Source organism: Anomaloglossus baeobatrachus, chromosome 3 (assembly GCF_048569485.1).
Source record: "Anomaloglossus baeobatrachus isolate aAnoBae1 chromosome 3, aAnoBae1.hap1, whole genome shotgun sequence".
NCBI classification, from domain to species: Eukaryota; Metazoa; Chordata; class Amphibia; order Anura; family Aromobatidae; genus Anomaloglossus; species Anomaloglossus baeobatrachus.
The window spans coordinates 105,664,360-105,684,713 of record NC_134355.1 but is presented as its reverse complement, the minus strand read 5'-3'; positions in this window follow the sequence as shown (position 1 = coordinate 105,684,713).

Here is a 20,354-nt window from a genome sequence, read left to right as displayed (position 1 = left end):
AGGGACATGCGGAGCATCTGAAGCTAGTGACAGTATCGGGTCGGCAGCGAGAGGAGATGTGACAAGCGGTGGCCATGGAGGACAGTGACAGCGCTGACATCGGGAGGGCAGGACTTCATCACCGCAGGTAAGGAACTTCACTAACCTCCTGACGGCAGCACTTGTCATCCCTGCGGCTGCTGTCACTGCAGTGTGGGCAGCTGCGGACACCGTACAGTGCGGGCAACTGCGGACACTGCAGTGCGGGCAGCTGCGGACACTGCAGTGTGGGCAGCTGCAGACACCATACAGTGCGGGCAGCTGCGGACACTGCTGAGCGGGCGGCCACGGGGCTGGAGCGGGACAGAGACTGCAGCGGCATCCGACGGAAGTCACACGCAAGTGCTTCTGTGTGGCTTTCGGGGATTTTTGCACATGTAGCCAGGGTACACATCGGGCTACTAAGCAAAGCGCTTTTCTTGGATACCCGATATTTACCCTGGTTACCAGCTTACTGCAGACTGCCAGCGATGGCTCCCTGCACACGTAGCTGTAAAAAGCCACACTTTTGGTGATCGAACCGTTCCCGAACGTAACTCGAACTGCCGAACTTTTAGCAAATCGTTTGAGTTCGTCGAACGACTCGAACACCCCCCAAAATCACTCGAACATGAAATTGGCGAACTTCGAACCTCGAACATCGCTCATCTCTAGTTAAAAGTCCTTTTTTAACCCAATACAGTTTTATTTTTTAAAAGCAGGTTGTTTCTATAATGATGAGATTCCCAGCAGATGCATTCAATTTGTAATATTTTTTTATCTACCATATATTAGATATTGGCTTCGGAGTGGTTTACACAACAATTGTTTTCTTTTTCCAAAATATGTACCTTTATAAAATAATATCAAAAATAATGTATTGTCAATGGAACAAATTCAACAAAGCTTTTATGCTAGAATTCAGAGACATAATTATACAACTTTTGCTGTTCTGCACCTTTTTCTACTACACTTTTTTCCTTCGACTCAATTTTCCATTAATATGCTTGGATACTGCACTCTGTAAACAGCCAGCTTCTTTAGCAATGACCTTTTGTGGCTTACCCTTTTTGTGTAGTGTGTCAATGACTGCCTACTAAACATCTATCAAGTCAGCAGTCTTCCCCATGACTGTATAGCCTACTGAACAAGACTAAGGGACCATTTTAAACACTTAGGAAGCTTTTATAGGTGTTTGTGGTAATTATTCTAATTTTCTTAATTAGTTAATGACTTTTGGGTTTTCATTGGTTGTAAGCCATAATCATCAACATTAAAAGAAATAAACACTTGAAATAGATCACTTTGTAATGACTCTATATAATATATGTGTTTCCCTTTTTTTGTATTGAATTATTAAAATAAATTAACTTTTTGCTGATATTCTAATTTATTGAGATGCACCTGTATGTTTGCAGGTTCTCCCAGTCTCACCACCGTAGTTTCCTGTAAAGAATGAGGTCGCCTTTGGGCCAAATTCACATACCATGGATTTGTCGTAGATGTGTAGTATGGATTCCACACAGCATGTCCACAACAATTTTCAATTCAGTACAATTAAATGGGTCTGTTAAAATTCTAGTCACACATTGTGGAAAAAAATCAGCATGAAAATGAAAACATGGTGCAGGTTTCAGATCTCCAGCAAACTCCTTATTTTGTAAATTCTCTTTATTATTTCACCCTATTCAATGCTTAGTAAACAGAATAGGTCAAATCTGTAGCCAAATCCACAAAGAAATCCATAAGTAGCATGGAAAGACTAAAGGCTGCTTTACACGCATAACAACCAATCTGTGTCCAGTAAACATGTCAAGGAAGTGCTGATGAGGGGATAGATGCATCAAATGTGACGCCATGGACTATTCGGGTCATCACAGGGTTTTGCACAATCTGCCCTTCCCATGCAGGATTCAAACCCCCATGGTTCTGGGACCCTAACCTGCAGTACTGCCTCCACCAGCATTCACAAATCCTAGATATACTTTGCACCACACCTGTCAGGCACACCAGTGGACTGCTTAAGCAGAAATAAGGCCACCCACCCAGGGATCAGGCAGGAAGGTGGGAGGTGTCAAGTCAGTCGAGTAGTAACCCTCAAGCTGTGAGGAGCTCTGAGGGAGCTGGAAGTTGAAGCTCCCAGGGGGGAAGCAGACTAGGTCGCAAACGATGGTCTGGACCTAGAGGAGGGGATTGAGGCTAGCTGCCTGGAACCCGTCAAGGAGGACGGTCAGCAGGTTGGTCCTATCACTGGTCTGGGACCAAAGGCACGTCGGGGTACACGGACCCTAGGTTGGGGAGAGGCTTCAGGCGACCCGACAATTAACCTGCGGAGGACAGGGCCTTTATGGACTGTTCCCACCAGCTCAGAGATCGGGGGCACTAGCGCAAAAAGGGGGATAGGGCTTTCCAAACAAGCGGCCCACTGAAATCCCAAGCGTGAGCTCCTGAGAGCAGACTCCTTCACTTAGCCATAGTGGGGAACGGGGCCCGGAAAGCTCCAGGCTACGGACCAAAACGGACAATCTAAATTTCTAAATTGGTGCCAGATGGCAGGTTACAGACCACCAGGCAGTGCTGCAGGGGACGGGACTCGGACGAGCTTCCCTCAAGAGAAAGCAGCAGTCAGAGACTTGGTTTGCCCTGTTATCAGCGTCTGCTTCATTGCTGAGTGAGTACCCGACTGATCCCTGCACTGCATCCCCCGCATCACCATCCAGAGTCCCGGGGCCTACCCCTACCCGTGGAGGGTAACATCATCTTGCTGCCCCACTCCATCACCCCGGGTGCTCCCAATGGCAGAGGCGGTACTCCCAATTGCCGCACACCACAGGTGGTGTTCCGAACTATACCTTTTCCCCTGTAAATAACCCCCCTTCTACATTTGAGTGTGGCCCCTAGCCCTCGGGTCCGGAGACCCTCAAGCCACGAGTAATCATCAACCCATCTGAGCAGTTCAATCCGCTGCAGGGGTGGCACACAAAGGCAGGGAGGCAACGTATGACGGACATAGTCCATCATAAGTCATTAAGGGGTTAAATATGCACTGTGCAAAAACATAACTATATAATTGATAATGTCCAATATTAACTTTTTGATTGGCTCAGGGACAGCTCAGCCATACTATCTGAGGCCTTTTTCCCAACATCTGCATTTCAGGTATGTGTGAGATCAGTTTTTTTCATGGATGCCACATGTACCCATGTTATTCGATGGCCTAACTCACACGTCCATGCTTTCACACATTCAGTATGGCCCCACACGGACACACGGAGACATGTCTGTTTTTTCTCCGGCAGCATGGCTGTCACACAGATGGCCCACTAATGTGATCCCTGTAACATCAGTCTGACACGTACAGGAGAAACACGTCTTTGAAATAAAAAGATTTTCTATACTCCCCTGTCTCCGTTGCTGCAGTCTTTGGCACTGCTGTCACTTTCCTCAGGGCCTGCTCATTATGCTCAGGCATATTCACTACACAGCAGACCTGTAAGCGGCAGCCTCGCTGGAGACAGGTGAGTATCCGGCAAATAGTGTGTGTACAGTGATATCAGGGCTCATCGGAATATCCAATAAACTCAGATGACCTCCTAACCACACTCCCGCGACACTCGCGCTACAGTGGGTGTTGTGACTTCATGGGTTCATCAGAGTTCATTGGGAAATCTGAAGCACCCCTATGCTCGATCGAGTACGGAGCAGTGCCGAGCATGTTTTCCAATCTCTATTTACCTTTTCTGGGTTCTAAAAAGTTTGATTAATTTAATTTAAGTTATGATTAATAAAAAATAATTGATCTATTAAAATTGTTGTTAGAAAATTAAAAAATTTATTAGGAAATAATTTGCCAGAGAAACCACAATATTTTGACGGCCCAGTGGCTTCCATAAGAGTAAATCTGGCACTGATATTGGTAGTTAGAAACTGAGTTTTGGCACATACTATGGTTGTTGGTAAAGAAAATGATGCAATTTTTTTTAACAAGTAAGCCAATTTACTGCTGTGTACTTCTATTTAAAGAACTGGATGTACTGGGTTATTTTACCTTTAATATGAAACACCTTTAGCATGTCTATTTTCCTGGATATGTATATATTAATCCTAATTATAATGAACTGATCATTACTGTGTGGTCTACCTGGTTACTTTGACATCACTCACTGTAAGTTCTATACTGAAGGAATGATATCTAACTTTCATGTATTGCAATTAAAGAAACATAAATACTGAAAATTAAAAAGAAACACTCTATGTCCACAAATTTATAATTTTTTAAAATTCACCTAAAGCGTGTAAAATACATTTTGGGAAATGTTAGTACAAAGTAATATAATAAAAATCATTTTAGTTTAGCATTAATTTAGTTAATTATAGCAAGAAGAGAATGGCACTTCCTATATATGCGTCTAGGAGATATTGGGGTGCACTTCAGGTTCCAAAGCCAAACAATGAGAAGTATACAAGGCACTCCCAAGATGGTTTGAAGAAATATTTATTCATGTGCGTAACAAAAACGTTTTCGGTCCTATGTGGACCTTCCTCAGTGGCACATATGTGAGGGAAAACGCTGTGTGGGCTGTCAGACGTGGAATCCACCGCTGTCCGAAAACGTTTTTGTTACGCACATGAATAAATATTAATTTAGTTAATATCCAGATTTTTAATACTGGTCAATAACATATACAATGGAGAAAAAAAATAATCATTTGAAACACTGCTGATTTTGCAAATTTTTTCACCTACAAAGAATGGAAATGTCTGTATTTTTTATCATAGGTGCACTTCATCTGTGACAGACAGAATAAAAAAATCCTGAAAATCCCATTGTATAATTTTTAAGTAATTTATTTGCATTTTATTGCATGAAATAAGTATTTGATACAATAGAAAAACAGAACTTAACATTTGGTACAGAAATCTTTGTTTGCAATTATTGATGTCAAATGTTTCCTGTAGTTCTGGACTAAGTCTGCACACACTGCAGAAGGTATGTGCCCACTCCTCCATACAGCTATTCTCCAGATCCATCAGGTTTCATGGCTGTCACTTGGAAACATTGAGTTTCAGTTCCTTCCAAAGATTTTCTATTGGGTTCAGGTCTGGTGATTGGCTAAGCAAATCCAGGACCTTGAAATGCTTCTTACGGAGCCATTCCTTAGTTGTGTTGGCTGTGGGTTTCTAGTCATTGTCATGATGGAAAACCCAGGCATGACTCATGTTCAGTGCTTTTACTGAGGCAAAGATCTTGGTGGTCAAAATCTCAATACATGACCACATCCATGCTCCCTTCAATACGGTGCAGTCTTCCAGTCTCCTTTGCAGAAAATCACCCCAAAAAGTATGATGCTTCCACCCCATGCTTCAGAGTTGGGACTGTTTTCTTGGGGTTGTATTCATCCTTCTTCTTCCTCCAATCATGGCGAGTGGATTTGATTGCAAAAAGTTCTACTTTGATCTTATCTGAACACATGACCTTCTCCTCTACCTCCCCTAGATCATCCAGATGGTCAATGCCGAACTTCAAATGGGCCTGGACATGTGCTGGTGTGAGCAGGGGGACCTTGCATGCCTTGCAGCATTTTAATTCTTCAGGTCATTGACCAGGTCCTGTGTAGTACTGGACTGAGTCCTCATCTTTCTTAGAATCATCCTTAACCCATGAGGTCAGATCTTGCATGGAGCCCCAGACCGAGTAAGATTGGCAGTCATCTTGTGTTTCTTCCATTTTCTAATAATTGCACCAACAAAGTTGTTGCCTTCTCCCGAAGCTGCTTGCCTATTGCCCTGTAGCCAATTTCAGCCTTGTGCAGGTCTACAATTTTGTCTCTGGTGTCCTTAGACAGCTCTTTGGTCTTGGCAATGGTGAAGAGGTTGGTGTGTGATTGATTGAATGTGTGGACAGGTGTTTTTTATACAGGTTCAAACAGGTGCAATTAATACAGGTAATGAGTGCAGAGTACGAGGGCTTCTTACAGAGAAAATAACAAGCCTGTTACAGCCAGAATTCTTGCTGGTTGGTAGGTGATCAAATACTTACATTATGCAATAAAATGCAAATAAATTATTTAAAAACCATCCAATGTGATTTTCTGGATTTGTTTTTTATTCTGTTTGTCCCATTTGAAGTGTATTTATGATAAAAATTACAGACATCTCCATTTTTTGAAGGTTTGAAAATTTACAAAATCGGCAAAATCGGCAGTGTGTCAAATACTTTTTCCCCACTCTCTCTCTCTTTCTCTCTCTCTCTCTGTCTCTCTCTCTCTCTCTGTATATATATATATATATATATATATATATACAGTATACAGTTAGATCCAGAAATATTTGGACAGTGACACAATTTTCGCGAGTTGGGCTCTGCATGCCACCACATTGGATTTGAAATGAAACCTCTACAACAGAATTCAAGTGCAGATTGTAACGTTTAATTTGAAGGTTTGAACAAAAATATCTGATAGAAATTGTAGGAATTGTACACATTTCTTTACAAACACTCCACATTTTAGGAGGTCAAAAGTAATTGGACAAATAAACCAAACCCAAACAAAATATTTTTATTTTCAATATTTTGTTGCGAATCCTTTGGAGGCAATCACTGCCTTAAGTCTGGAACCCATGGACATCACCAAACGCTGGGTTTCCTCCTTCTTAATGCTTTGCCAGGCCTTTACAGCCGCAGCCTTCAGGTCTTGCTTGTTTGTGGGTCTTTCTGTCTTAAGTCTGGATTTGAGCAAGTGAAATGCATGCTCAATTGGGTTAAGATCTGGTGATTGACTTGGCCATTGCAGAATGTAAGACTTTTTGGCACTCATGAACTCCTGGGTAGCTTTGGCTGTATGCTTGGGGTCATTGTCCATCTGTACTATGAAGCGCCGTCCGATCAACTTTGCGGCATTTGGCTGAATCTGGGCTGAAAGTATATCCCGGTACACTTCAGAATTCATCCGGCTACTCTTGTCTGCTGTTATGTCATCAATAAACACAAGTGACCCAGTGCCATTGAAAGCCATGCATGCCCATGCCATCACGTTGCCTCCACCATGTTTTACAGAGGATGTGGTGTGCCTTGGATTATGTGCCGTTCCCTTTCTTCTCCAAACTTTTTTCTTCCCATCATTCTGGTACAGGTTGATCTTTGTCTCATCTGTCCATAGAATACTTTTCCAGAACTGAGCTGGCTTCATGAGGTGTTTTTCAGCAAATTTAACTCTGGCCTGTCTATTTTTGGAATTGATGAATGGTTTGCATCTAGATGTGAACCCTTTGTATTTACTTTCATGGAGTCTTCTCTTTACTGTTGACTTAGAGACAGATACACCTACTTCACTGAGAGTGTTCTGGACTTCAGTTGATGTTGTGAACGGGTTCTTCTTCACCAAAGAAAGTATGCGGCGATCATCCACCACTGTTGTCATCCGTGGACGCCGAGGCCTTTTTGAGTTCCCAAGCTCACCAGTCAATTCCTTTTTTCTCAGAATGTACCCGACTGTTGATTTTGCTACTCCAAGCATGTCTGCTATCTCTCTGATGGATTTTTCTTTTTTTTCAGCCTCAGGATGTTCTGCTTCACCTCAATTGAGAGTTCCTTAGACCGCATGTTGTCTGGTCACAGCAACAGCTTCCAAATGCAAAACCACACACCTGTAATCAACCCCAGACCTTTTAACTACTTCATTGATTACAGGTTAACGAGGGAGACGCCTTCAGAGTTAATTGCAGCCCTTAGAGTCCCTTGTCCAATTACTTTTGGTCCCTTTAAAAAGAGGAGGCTATGCATTACAGAGCTATGATTCCTAAACCCTTTCTCCGATTTGGATGTGAAAACTCTCATATTGCAGCTGGGAGTGTGCACTTTCAGCCCATATTATATATATAATTGTATTTCTGAACATGTTTTTGTAAACAGCTAAAATAACAAAACTTGTGTCACTGTCCAAATATTTCTGGACCTAACTGTACATATAGTAGTTCATTTTGGACAAGAGAGGAATAGCATTTAGAGCAGGACCCAGATGAGAGTTACACCTTGATGTTGGTATCTAAGCACAAGTAAATTTAGCCACCATTTTTTGCTAAGTAACTCATATGTAAAAAAAAAAATGTACTCCTTTGGAATGTTGTATGTCATGTTCAGTAAGCACCAGCTCAGACTATGAGATTAGGTAGAGTGCCAGCAATTTTTATATATATATATATATATATATATATATATATATATATATATGCTCGAGGGGCGATCCAAAAGTAATGATGATCGGTTATTTCTATTGCACACAGAAATTAAACTAAAATGTTTTCTTCCCTCTTAGGTACCCACTAGTCCAGGGAAAAAAAATCACTTAAATAGCCCACGATTCCCGGGAGCTACATTCATTTGAATATGAACTGCCGAGGAGTGAACATCAAAATGGAAAAAAACGAGTTCAGAGCTGTCATCAAATACCTCTGCTTGAAAAAAATGACTACCAAAGACATACACAGCGACTTGGTGGAAACATTGGGGGACTCTTCTCCTCCATATTCCACAGTTGCACGCTGGGCCTAGGAATTTAAGCTGGGAAGAACATCGACGGAAGATGAACATCGTGAAGGACGCCCATCCACGTCCCTCAATGAAGAAAACGTGAAAAAAGTGGAAGTTGTATTGGCAGATCGAAGAGTGACTATCAGGCATGTAGCTGAGGTCACAGGGATCTCATATGGCAGTATTCAATGAATCCTTGCAAAAGAATAGCCTATGAGAAAGGTCTCCGCGCGTTGGGTGCCAAAAATGTTAACCGACGAGCAAAAGAAGAAACGAGTTGACATTTCAATAGCAAATCTCGAAAAGTTCCAAGCAGACAAGGAGAATTTTTTGTCACGTTATTTGACCATGGATGAGACCTGGATCCACTACTTTGATCCCGAAACTAAACAACAATCGATGACATGGAAACGAGCCGACGAACTGACGCCGAAGAAATTCAAAGTGTCAAGCTCAGCAGGGAAGGTTATGGCTTCCGTTTTTTAGGACGCTGAAGGAATTATTATGGTGGACTATTTGGAGAAGGGAGCCACTATTATGGGCTCCTACTACGCAGAACAAATAAAGAGATTGCGGAAGGCTATCAAGGAGAAAAGACGCGGCAAAATGTGGGCTGGAGTGCTGTTTCACCAAGATAACGCGCCGCCTCACAAAGCTGCAGTTGCCATAGCAACCATTCAAGAAGGAGGCTTTGAACTGGTGGAACACCCCTCCTATTCGCCAGATCTAGCCCCCAGTGACTTCTTTCTCTTTCCTCGCCTCAAGGAACACCTCCGGGGCAAGAAATTTGACGACAATAGCGATGTGATAACCGCAGTTGGGAATTTTTTTGAGGGTCAAGATCAAGAATTTATTTCGAAGGGAATCCTAAGTTTAGAAAAGAGATGGACTAAATGTATAGACTTGTTAGGAGACTATGTAGAAAAATATATATATTTTTTTATTATATTCATTGTGATTATTATTGATTATCATTACTTTTGGATCGCCCCTCGTATATGTATATATAACGAGAGTATATTCCCTATACATCTTTTTTGAAAATACAACCTCTGGATATGATGCTGAGAATGTGCCCTTTGGTCGCCAGAGTGGAATCTGTCTTATTAAACCACTGCATGGTCTTGGCCACTGTGCTGAAGCTCAGTTTCAGGGTGTTGACAATCTTCTGATAGCCTAGAACCATTCTTTTTTACCGATGTTCAGATAATTCTTTGGCATGGAGTACCATCTTGAACTTCTAGTGACCAGTATGAGAAAGTATATGAACGATAACGCCAAATATAACATACCTGCTCACCATTGACACCTGAGACCCTGAAGCATTAATGAGTCACATGACATTGGGGAGGGAAAATGGTTAATTGGGCAAAATGTTACAATTTTCACTAAAGGGCGTACTCACTTTTGTTGCCAGTAGATTAGACATTTATAACTATGTGTTGATATATTTAGAGGGCACATCAAATTTACTACAAGTTGTACACTGAAGACTTTAGATTGTATCAAAGTGTCATATCTTCAATGACTGTTGTTCCATGAAAAGATGTAATAACATACAGTATTTACAAAAATGTGAGGGGTGTACTCACTTTTGTGATGTAATGTATATATATATATATATATATATCTCAGATGTGAGCTTACAGGAGAATGCTTCTGCTGCTCATGCTGTGCATTCCCTTGTTATTTCAGAGGCAGTTTAACAAGGTTACGTTACAATCATCATTTAGGTGATTTATGCATGTACCTGAGCAATAAGAATGCAATGTGCCACTGGGCTTGGGAACCTAATGATTGCTAAGACTTCTACAGATATTGAGAATTTCAAATTGACAATTGCCTATTACTGTTGTGATCTGACATATGAATGGTAAAAGTTAATGTGTTTATTGAGTTATAATTGATCAGCAGATTGCAAGGATACAATTGTAAACCATCAAAAAATAATTTCAAAGGTTAAGAGCAGGCCACTGGTTTTATGACTTGAGATTCGCAGGGTATTTTCCATTTATCATACATTGCTGAACATTATTTTTTCTTATATTTTGCACTGAATTAACAATAGCATGGTTCTATTGTGACTTACTGAAATACTGGGATTAAAAGCTAGTTGAAATGCTGGAAACAATTAATAGAATGGTTACCTTGGAATGCCAAAACTATAATGATTTGCACAGAATGTGATAAACATGATCAATGTTAAAAAACTAGAAAAGTATTATAGCTGATGGGATCTTTTGAAACTCGAATTTGCCAGCTTCGCCAAGTTTTCCCCCAAGACAACATTTGATTTGCGGCAAATACATTTATGCAAATCTCAAAACTGGAAAGAATGTAATTGAGCTAACAATTAACAATATGGGAGGAATCCATAAAGTTGGTTAACAGAAAAAAAAATCCCAAAACTTACACATTTATTAAATATGCTTTAAAAACACAATAAGTGAAGATATCAATGGAAAACTCCATTAAAAAAGGTAACAGACAGGAAACTAGTCAATATAAGGGAGTGAGAGTAAACTTATATAATGTACAAATACAACAGGGCCCTATGAGTGTCCCTAAGGTATGTCCCTACCGTGCTGCGGAGGTCGGCACCCTACAGAGCGCAATTGGTGCCCCCACTCACCGATGACTCTCCCTGGGATTCCCTAAGGAGTCCTTAAACTAGAAACTGACGTAACCAAAAGTTATCCACAAATTGGAGATTTCACTGTGAGAGGTTAAATAACCAAAACACCCAAAGCAAATACCACAACGAGTGTAGTCACTGCAAATAGCCAAATAGAATCACCAAAAAGCAAAAGTCCATAAAAATTGGCTAGGGTTAACGGATGTGCACCACAGTGGCCAGCCACAGAAATAAATGGAACTTCAAAAGGATGAGAATTACAATCACAAGTCAAACCAGTGAAAAAAGGGAAAAAACAAAAACTTTCCTTATTGACGCATTTGTTCAGAAGGACGGCCTCAACGCGCTTCTCCTGTGCTTCAGGTTCATCAGGAGGCCATGAGTAGGTAGTGGATGTCCCAGGATGAGGTGGAGTTTTTTTCTGTTAAGCAAAGAATGTAATTGTTCGAAAACTGCTTGCAGGGATGAGGCGAGAAGGAGAGAGAGAGAGAGGACCCTGCTGAAAACTAGAGCTTACACGCTACAGAATAGACTTACCCAGTGACTGGTTAAATGGAAAACCACTCAGTTGTACAAACACTGCTCGTCTGGGAACTGCTAATTTGTGATGGCTCAGATACTGACCACCAGTGTACACGATATGATAACCGGTAAGATGTCATAGCTCCAGGGCATTTCGATAAGGTCCATGTGTCAACATAAAAATACATTAGTCCACTGTATGATACATTAGCAGTGTGGGAAATGGTGCCAGGCAAAATTTTAACTTTTTTTTCTTGCTGCAACCAACAAATATAATTTCAAAGTGTTCAAATTCATATCAATGTGAATTTCAGGAAATTTTAAGCAGATACTATCTTCTGCAGATCAATACACTCATCCTAAAAAAAGGATTATAAGGATGATATCAGGGTTATGTTACATGCAAGTTGTTTCTTTTTTGAATGAATTAAAAACCACCTACATTTCTAGTACCACCTAGTAGAAATAGCTACAGTATTAGTCAATGTTCAAAACTTTTAAAAGGGTTGTCCTACAAACAAAGTACATTTTAATCAACAAATCTTGGAATGATAATAAATTATACAAAGGCCTTAAAACTTAACTTGGGATAATAGTTAATCCAGACACCCATCTACAGACAAGTTGAGCATGGTGTCTTACTAGTAATGTCAACGTGAAAAACAAACAAATTAGCTCTTTCCTGATAGGATAAAAAAAACCTCTCTTGTGCCACCTAGTAGAGCCATGGCATAACCTGATGAAGAGACCTGAAAGGTCTCAAAAGCTTGCAATTTGTTACCATCTTTTCAGTTGGCCATTAAAAGGTATCAACTATTGAAATGCCCCTCCTATAATTTCCAACTGTAGCAGAATACTTCTGCAGGTAACAGAGAAGCCATGCCTTTAATGCATTACTAACACATTATGTTCTGGTACGTCATATGCCAGCTCCATGGTTTTCTTGCAGGCTCACAAGCTGAGCCATCTTTGCTGGCAGATGATGGCTGAATTACATAGCCATCGCCTGTCTCTAACAGGATGTTAACCTGTTAAATGCGGCTGTTAATCTCTGACAGCAGTATATAACAAGAACGGGCAGCATGGCAAAGCCTTCTATGCGCCCATCAGTGCACCCGTGACATGATAGTGGGATGCCAATGGGTTGCTGTGAAAGCCAGGAATTTGCTAAAAACACCCGTACATATCTTGAGAAGTGACCTGTGAAAACCAACTTTTAGCTGGCGTTCATAGGCAACTGTAGTTTTTGTTATACATAGCATTGCTGATACATTGCTGTGTATAGTTCAAGCGATTTGGTGATCAAAGTTTCAGTTCCCCTACGGGAACTATCAAATACAGTTACAAGTAAAAGGAAAATGTTTTAAAAAATGAAAAAACAAACTAGAGGAATTTGAAATCATCCCCCCTTTTCCCTCATTAAAAATTAAGGAAGAAAACAAATTAAAAAAAAACAAAACATAATTAGTGTTGATGCATTCGCAAAAGACCAATAGATTAAAATACTAAATTAATTCATTCAATGGGTAAACAATGTAAGAACAAAAAAATTCCAAACGCCAGAATTTAGGTTTTTTGGCCACTGCAATAACGCAAAAAATATACAACAGGCGATCAAAACATCGTAACTACCCCAAAATGATGTCTATAAAAACATTGACTTGGGGCAAGAAAAACAACCCCTCTTAGAGGTCCATATCTTGAAATTTGAAATGGTCATGTGTGGCAGGGGGTGATGCATGTCATTGAATGCAGCAAAATGCGAAAACCCGAAAGTGAATGCTTAAGGGGGCTTTACATTGTAGCCATATCACTAGCAATTTGTAGAAATAGCGAGCGTGTAAGTACCCACCCCCGTCACGCATGCGATTGTTTGTGATCGCTGCCGTAGCGAACATTATCGCTACGGCAGCGTCACACATACTTACCTGGTCGGCGTCGTCGCTGTGACTGCCGAACAATTCCTCCTCTAAGGGGGAGGGACGTTCGGCATCACAGCGACGTCACCGCAACGTCACTAAGCGGCCGGCCAATCAAAGCGGAGGGGCGGAGATGAGCGGGACGTAACATCCCGCCCACCTCTTTCCTTCCGCATTGGGGCCAGCGGCAGGTAAGGAGACGTTCATCGCTCTTGCGGTGTCACACATAGCGATGTGTGCTGCCGCATGAGCGATGAACCACCTGGATAAACAACCCTTACCGATTTTTGAGTTTGGGATGACTTCTCCATGGTGAACGATTTTCACCATTTTTGAGGTCGCTTAAGGTCGCTGGTCAGTGTCACACGCTGCGATATCGTTAATGACGCTGGATGTGCATCACTAACAACTTGACCCCGACGACAAAAATTAACGATATCGTAGCGTGTAAAGCCCCCTTTAGTGCTCATAATTAGAAAAAATTAAACCAAAGATTTTCTGTGAAGACCTCATTATTGGCCCTCTAAAGGATCCAGCAAAATGGTGGCAATCTAGAACCTGAAAATCTGAAAATTTCAAGAAATTTTTAGCATACCAGATTCATTATGGATTGATAAGCTCATCTCTAAATATATGTAATTCATTTTTTATCTACCTGCAATTGTTAAAAGATGAATGTACTTGTTTTGGGGGGGGTGAATAGTCAGTATATTAAATTAGTCAATTTTTTGTTGCCCTATTTTGTTCAGTAAAATGCAAATCAAGATAACAGGAAAAATTATAGTCAATTAGGACTGAAAAAATGGGTATAAACTATCTGAAAAGGTACATTGTTTAATATTTGTCAGCATGCTCTAGAATTAAGCATGTTGTTAGTAACGGAGTGGTGTCTATCAGACACCCCCATTACTAACCCATTAAGAAAACAGAAAACACACACACAAAAATACTTTATTTTACAAAACACTCCACGACTCTTTCCCTGGTTCACCAATTTATATATATTAAAAGAGATATGCAGATTCAACATAAGCCAGGGAATGCGACATAGTCCAGGGAATCTGATGTAGCTCACAAATGGAATCCTGAAAAAAAACATAGAAAGAGAGAAATAAAAACAAGAGACTCTCTCATTCACCAATTTCTTTTTTTAAATAAATCAGTGAACCATTACTGACAGAGTTAGTAATTGGGGTGTCTGATAGACATGTCTCCATTACTAACACAAGGGTTTGATGCCAGCATTAATCCCAAATACTGATTCCAATTCACCAGGGCAATTGGGAATAGCTGAGGAAAAGTGCCAATGTGATGCTCCACTTCTGGGGGCGGATGCAGGCGGGTATTTTTAGGCTTGAAAAGAACCAATAACCATGAACCTTCCCAGTCTGATAATATCAGCTGGCAGCTTTACCTTTGCTAATTATCAAAAATGGGGTAAACCCTATATCATTTATTAAATTTAATTATATATTTATTTGGCTAAATAGCGGTGCTTTCTATCAGCTCTATTTTCCATCTATCATCTATCTATCTATCTATCTATCTATATATTTTTGCACACCTGTTACACATCCAAGGCATTAATCTCAGCACCATGTGTTTTTCTCCAGTATGTGTCACACCACAATGTGGTAATTCGCTATAGTATTTTTACAGGTTTTTGTATACTGTAAAATGTTTCAGCCAAATACTGTTTCCTAAAACTACATAGAGTTTTTAGATGTCCCTTTTTGTAAATACTAATGTCAGATAGTATTCACATCTCTTGGTTCATTGCTATCTCTCAGCCTTTGTTTAGGTTCCAGAGTTTTAGCTGAGCGGTGACATAAAATTGACAGTTTACAGCAGCCAATCACTGAGCTCAGCGGCTCATCTAATCTTGACAAATTTGCTAGTATTTTTTTAGAGAAAAAATGCTGGAAAGACAAGATGCGCAATATGAGGTCTTATATTTATGGGATAGAAGGATGACAAACAGGGAATTGCTCACCTTGGTGAGTTGCGATCAGTCACAACCACAATAGTAGCTTGAAAAAAACTCAGCGCAGCAGTCCCCATGGAGTAGCTATAGCGCGGATGGAGAAGTAAAGGGGTAAGCACCGCGCTGTCAAGTTAATGGATCAGACAGAAATTATTAAAGGCGATTTTAGTCTATGAATTTCGGAGGCTATGCTTCCTTCTTCAGGACTAATCACAAAACACAATTATTTGTAATTTTTCCTGAAGAAGCCTTCGAAACACATATAATAAAGCACCTGCAATAATTTCTGTCTGATCCATTAACTTGACAGCGCGGTGTTAACTAGAGTTGAGCGCGGTTCGTGGTTCATGGTTCTCCAGTTCGCGGCTCGAGTGATTTTGGGGGCTGTTCTAGATCGAACTAGAACTCGAGCTTTTTTGCAAAAGCTCGATAGTTCTAGATACGTTCGAGAACGGTTCTAGCAGCAAAAAAACCAGCTAATTCCTAGCTGGCTTTCCGCTGTAATAGTGTAAGTCACTCTGTGACTCACACTATTATGACATTTCAGTGTAAAGTGTGCGGGAACAGCGCATTCAGATCACTGCTGTATGGATAATGGCGATCGCCATTTTTTTTTTTTTTCCTTGTCTTCCTTCCCTAAGCACGCGCGTGTAGTGGGGAGGGCCAGCATGTCAGCCAATCCCAGACATTCACACAGCTAAGTGGACTTTTAGCCAGAGAAGCAACGGCATGTGTGATAGGATGTCCATGTCACATGTCTCTGCATTATAAAAACGAGTATCTGCCCATCCGGACGCCATGATCTCTTCTGCGTCCTTGGTTCCAGACATCACTGGCGCAGCTCCTATCGCCGATACAGCTGTATTACGCTCCATACACAGCGCTGTACAGCATAGGGATAGCACTTTCTATCAGTCCTTTTAAGGGCTCATACCGGCAGCTTCAGAGCCATAGGTGACAGGTCCTGAAAACAGAGTTTAACAGCTACACAAGATGACAGCGTCTGTGTAGCTAAGGTCAGGGATTTCCTCGCTGCATTTCCCCATTAGGAGGGATAGAAAGGCAGGCTTCCTTTCCTCTACCCAAAGACCCACAACCCTGCCACTGTACCCTCCTGCCCTTTGCCACACTCCAACTCATTGTTACTAAGCCATTATACTAGCAAACACTGAGTGAACTTAGTGGCATCCTAAACGTGGCTATTGGACTTCTGTATAGTCCCAGTAGAGCACAGATATTTGCAACACGTCTGGCTGCATTGCACACTCAAACTCATTATAACTAAGCCATTATACTAGCAAACACTGAGTGAACTTAGTGGCATCCTAAACGTGGCTATTGGACATCTGTATAGTCCCAGTAGTGCAAAGATATTTGCAGCACGTCTGCCTGCATTGCACACTCAAACTCATTATAACTAAGCCATTATACTAGCAAACACTCAGTGTACCTAGTGGCATCCTAAACGTGGCTATTGGACTTCTGTATAGTCCCAGTAGTGCACAGATATTTGCAGCACGTCTGCCTGCATTGCACACTCAAACTCATTATAACTAAGCCATTATACAAGCAATTGATGCTGCCAGTTTAAGGGCCGTAGTTGCATTGTCAGGGATATTTATTCTTTATTATTCTGCTGTTTATAAAGCTAGACCACCGCTGCAATCTACACCACCTTTCAATTTTTACTACCACATTTTCAGTGCACAATCTTGTCGCAATCAACATGAGTGGCAAAATGACAGATGCTGGTGGAAAGGGGAAGAGACGTGGTGGAAAATGAAAAAAAGGGTTTGTCCGTGGGGAAGGTGGCAAAGCTCCATTATCATCTGCTGAAGATAGACCATCTACCAGCAAAAGTAAGATGTCTACTACTTACCGTGGACAATCCAATGTGCTCCCTTTTTTATGGACACGAACAACAGGAACAAAGGTAGATGATGGCCAAAAAAGGAAAATGCTTGAATGGATCTTAAGTGGTCCAACAAGTGCCCTCTCAGCCACTTCAAGTACCGCATCCAAAAAACACCAGTCCTCTGAGTTGTCATCCCAATCAAACTTGCTTTCTCCCAGCTCTGAAGTCTCCATCAGCCCTGCACAGTATGGTGGAACTGAGATGGCTGAGTCTGCAGAGCTGTTCAGTCACACTATAGCCTGGGAATCAGAGGTCTGCTCCCAAGCTACAGTGAGTACAGACCAGGAAATGGTCTGCAGTGATGCCCAGAACCTTTGTGACTCTGATTCAGGCCGTGAGGACCAAGTTTCTGAGCATAAAGATGACCCTTTGTCACAAACTGTAACACCTGTGGTTATAGACAATGAGGAACATACTGATGACGATGAGACGCAGATACCAGATTGGGATGACAACTTAAATATTCGGTCAGGGCAAGAAGAGGGTCGCTCTGAGGGGGAGGGGAGTGCAAACACAACAATTGATGATGAAGTTCTAGATCCCACCTACTGTCAACCCCCAGTCAGGCAATCGAGGAGGTCAACAGAGGCGGTGGAGGAGGATGCAACCGACGACGAAGTTACCTTGCGCCTTCCTGGACAGAATCGGAGCACTGGTAGCACGTCTACAACTGCATCATCAGCCACCACTCTGCCTCTGAGCACTATTCGTGGGGGCTCAGCAGGTCGCATGCCCTCTAAGCCTTGCCTAGCCTGGTCCTTTTTTGACATAGAAAAAGATCGCCCAAATTATGTGATGTGTAAAATTTGTCGGGATTCTGTTAGTAGAGGTCAAAACCTCTGCAGTTTGACCACTTCTTCCATGAATCGTCACATTAATAAATATCATAGGTCCCAGTGGGAAGTTGACCGTGCTGCAATGCGGCCTAGCGGAGCGAACCATCCACGGCCTGCCCCTCCCAGTGCATCCGCGCGCTCTTCATCTTCTAGGACTGTGGGGACAGCTGTCACACCTGCTTTTCCACGCACAACTTCCACCACTGTAACCGCAACAGGCAGTTTGCTTGGTAGGTCGTCAGTTGGTTTGGAAGGGGAAACAAGTGAGTGTGTACAGGTCTCTCAGACATCGATAGCACCAACGTTGGATGAAGGCAACATCATGTCTCCGCCTGCACTTTCCTCACAAACCTGCATTTTTCCAGGGACACCCTACTCAACACCGTCTACACACAGCAGCCAGATCTCTGTCCCTCAGATGTGGTCAAATAAAAGGCCATTTCCTGCGACCCATGACAAAGCTAAGAGGTTGACTCTATCCCTCTATAAGCTCTTGGCTACCGAAATGCTGACTTTCCGCCTAGTGGACACACAGGATTTTAGAGACCTTATGTCTGTCGCTGTGCCCCAGTACCAGATGCCTAGTCGCCACTACTTCTTTAAGAAAGGTGTGCCCGCGCTACACCAGCATGTCGCACACAACATCACCGCTTCCTTGAGAAACTCTGTGTGTGAACGGGTGCATTTCACCACCGATACTTGGACCAGTAAGCATGGACAGGGACGTTACATGTCGCTGACTGGGCACTGGGTAACTATGGTGATAGATGGTGAAAGGTCTGCTGCACAAGTCTTGCCGTCCCCACGACTTGTGTGTCAATCCTCTTTCTGTCCAAGTTCCGCCACTGCTTCTGCCTCCTCCACCTCATCTGGGTCCTCCACCTCGGCCCCAAGCCTGCCTGGTCAGGCCACCAGCGTTCTCACTGCGCAGAAGGAATCACGCACCCCTCATTACTATGCTGGCAGCAGAGTGCAATGGCATCAGGCGGTCTTTAGCTTGACATGTCTTGGTAATAGGAGTCACACAGCTGAGGAGTTGTGGTCAGCTCTGCGGTCCGAGTTTAATAAATGGTTGTCTCCACTCAACCTGCAGCCTGGTAAGGCCATGTGCGAAAATGCTGCAAACCTGGGTGCGGCCCTGCACCTGGGCAAGGTAACACAAGTGCCTTGTATGGTTCACATGTTGAACCTTGTTGTCCAGCAATTTTTAACACACTATCCCAGCCTAGATGGCCTTCTGACCAGGGCACGAAAACTGTCTGCTCACTTCCGCCGTTCAACCGCCGCAGCTGAGCGACTCGCTCCAGAAGTCTTTCGGCCTGCCGGTTCATCGCCTGAAATGCGATGTGCCGATACGCTGGAATTCGACTCTCCACATGTTACAGCGACTGTGGCAGCACCGCCGAGCCCTGGTGCAATACGTCATGACGTATAGCCTGGGCAAACGAGATGCAGGGGTGGGACAGATCACCCTGATGGAGTGGTCTCAGATCAAGGACCTATGCACCCTTCTGCACAGTTTCGACATGGCGACGAATATGTTTAGTGCTGACAAAGCCATTATCAGCATGACAATTCCAGTCATTTACATGCTGGAGCACACGCTAAACACTATTCGGAGTCAGGGGGTGAGACAACAGGAAGGGGATGAACTACAGGAGGATTCATATGCGCAAGACACAACAACATCACCAAGGTCCAGACGTTCATCATCACCAACGCGGCAGGCATGGGACCATGGGGGACAGGGATCCACAAGTGCGCATGGTAGCAGGCGAAATGTTGAGGAAGGTGCAGGAGAACATGAAGAAATGGAGGATGAACTGTCCATGGACATGGAAGACTCAGCGGATGAGGGAGACCTTGGTCAAATTTCAGTTGAAAGAGGTTGGGGGGAGATGTCAGAGGAAGAAAGAACGGGTAGCACCTTTATGCCACAAACACAGCGTGGACTTGGTCCGCATGGCTGCGCAAGACACATGAGTGCCTTCTGGT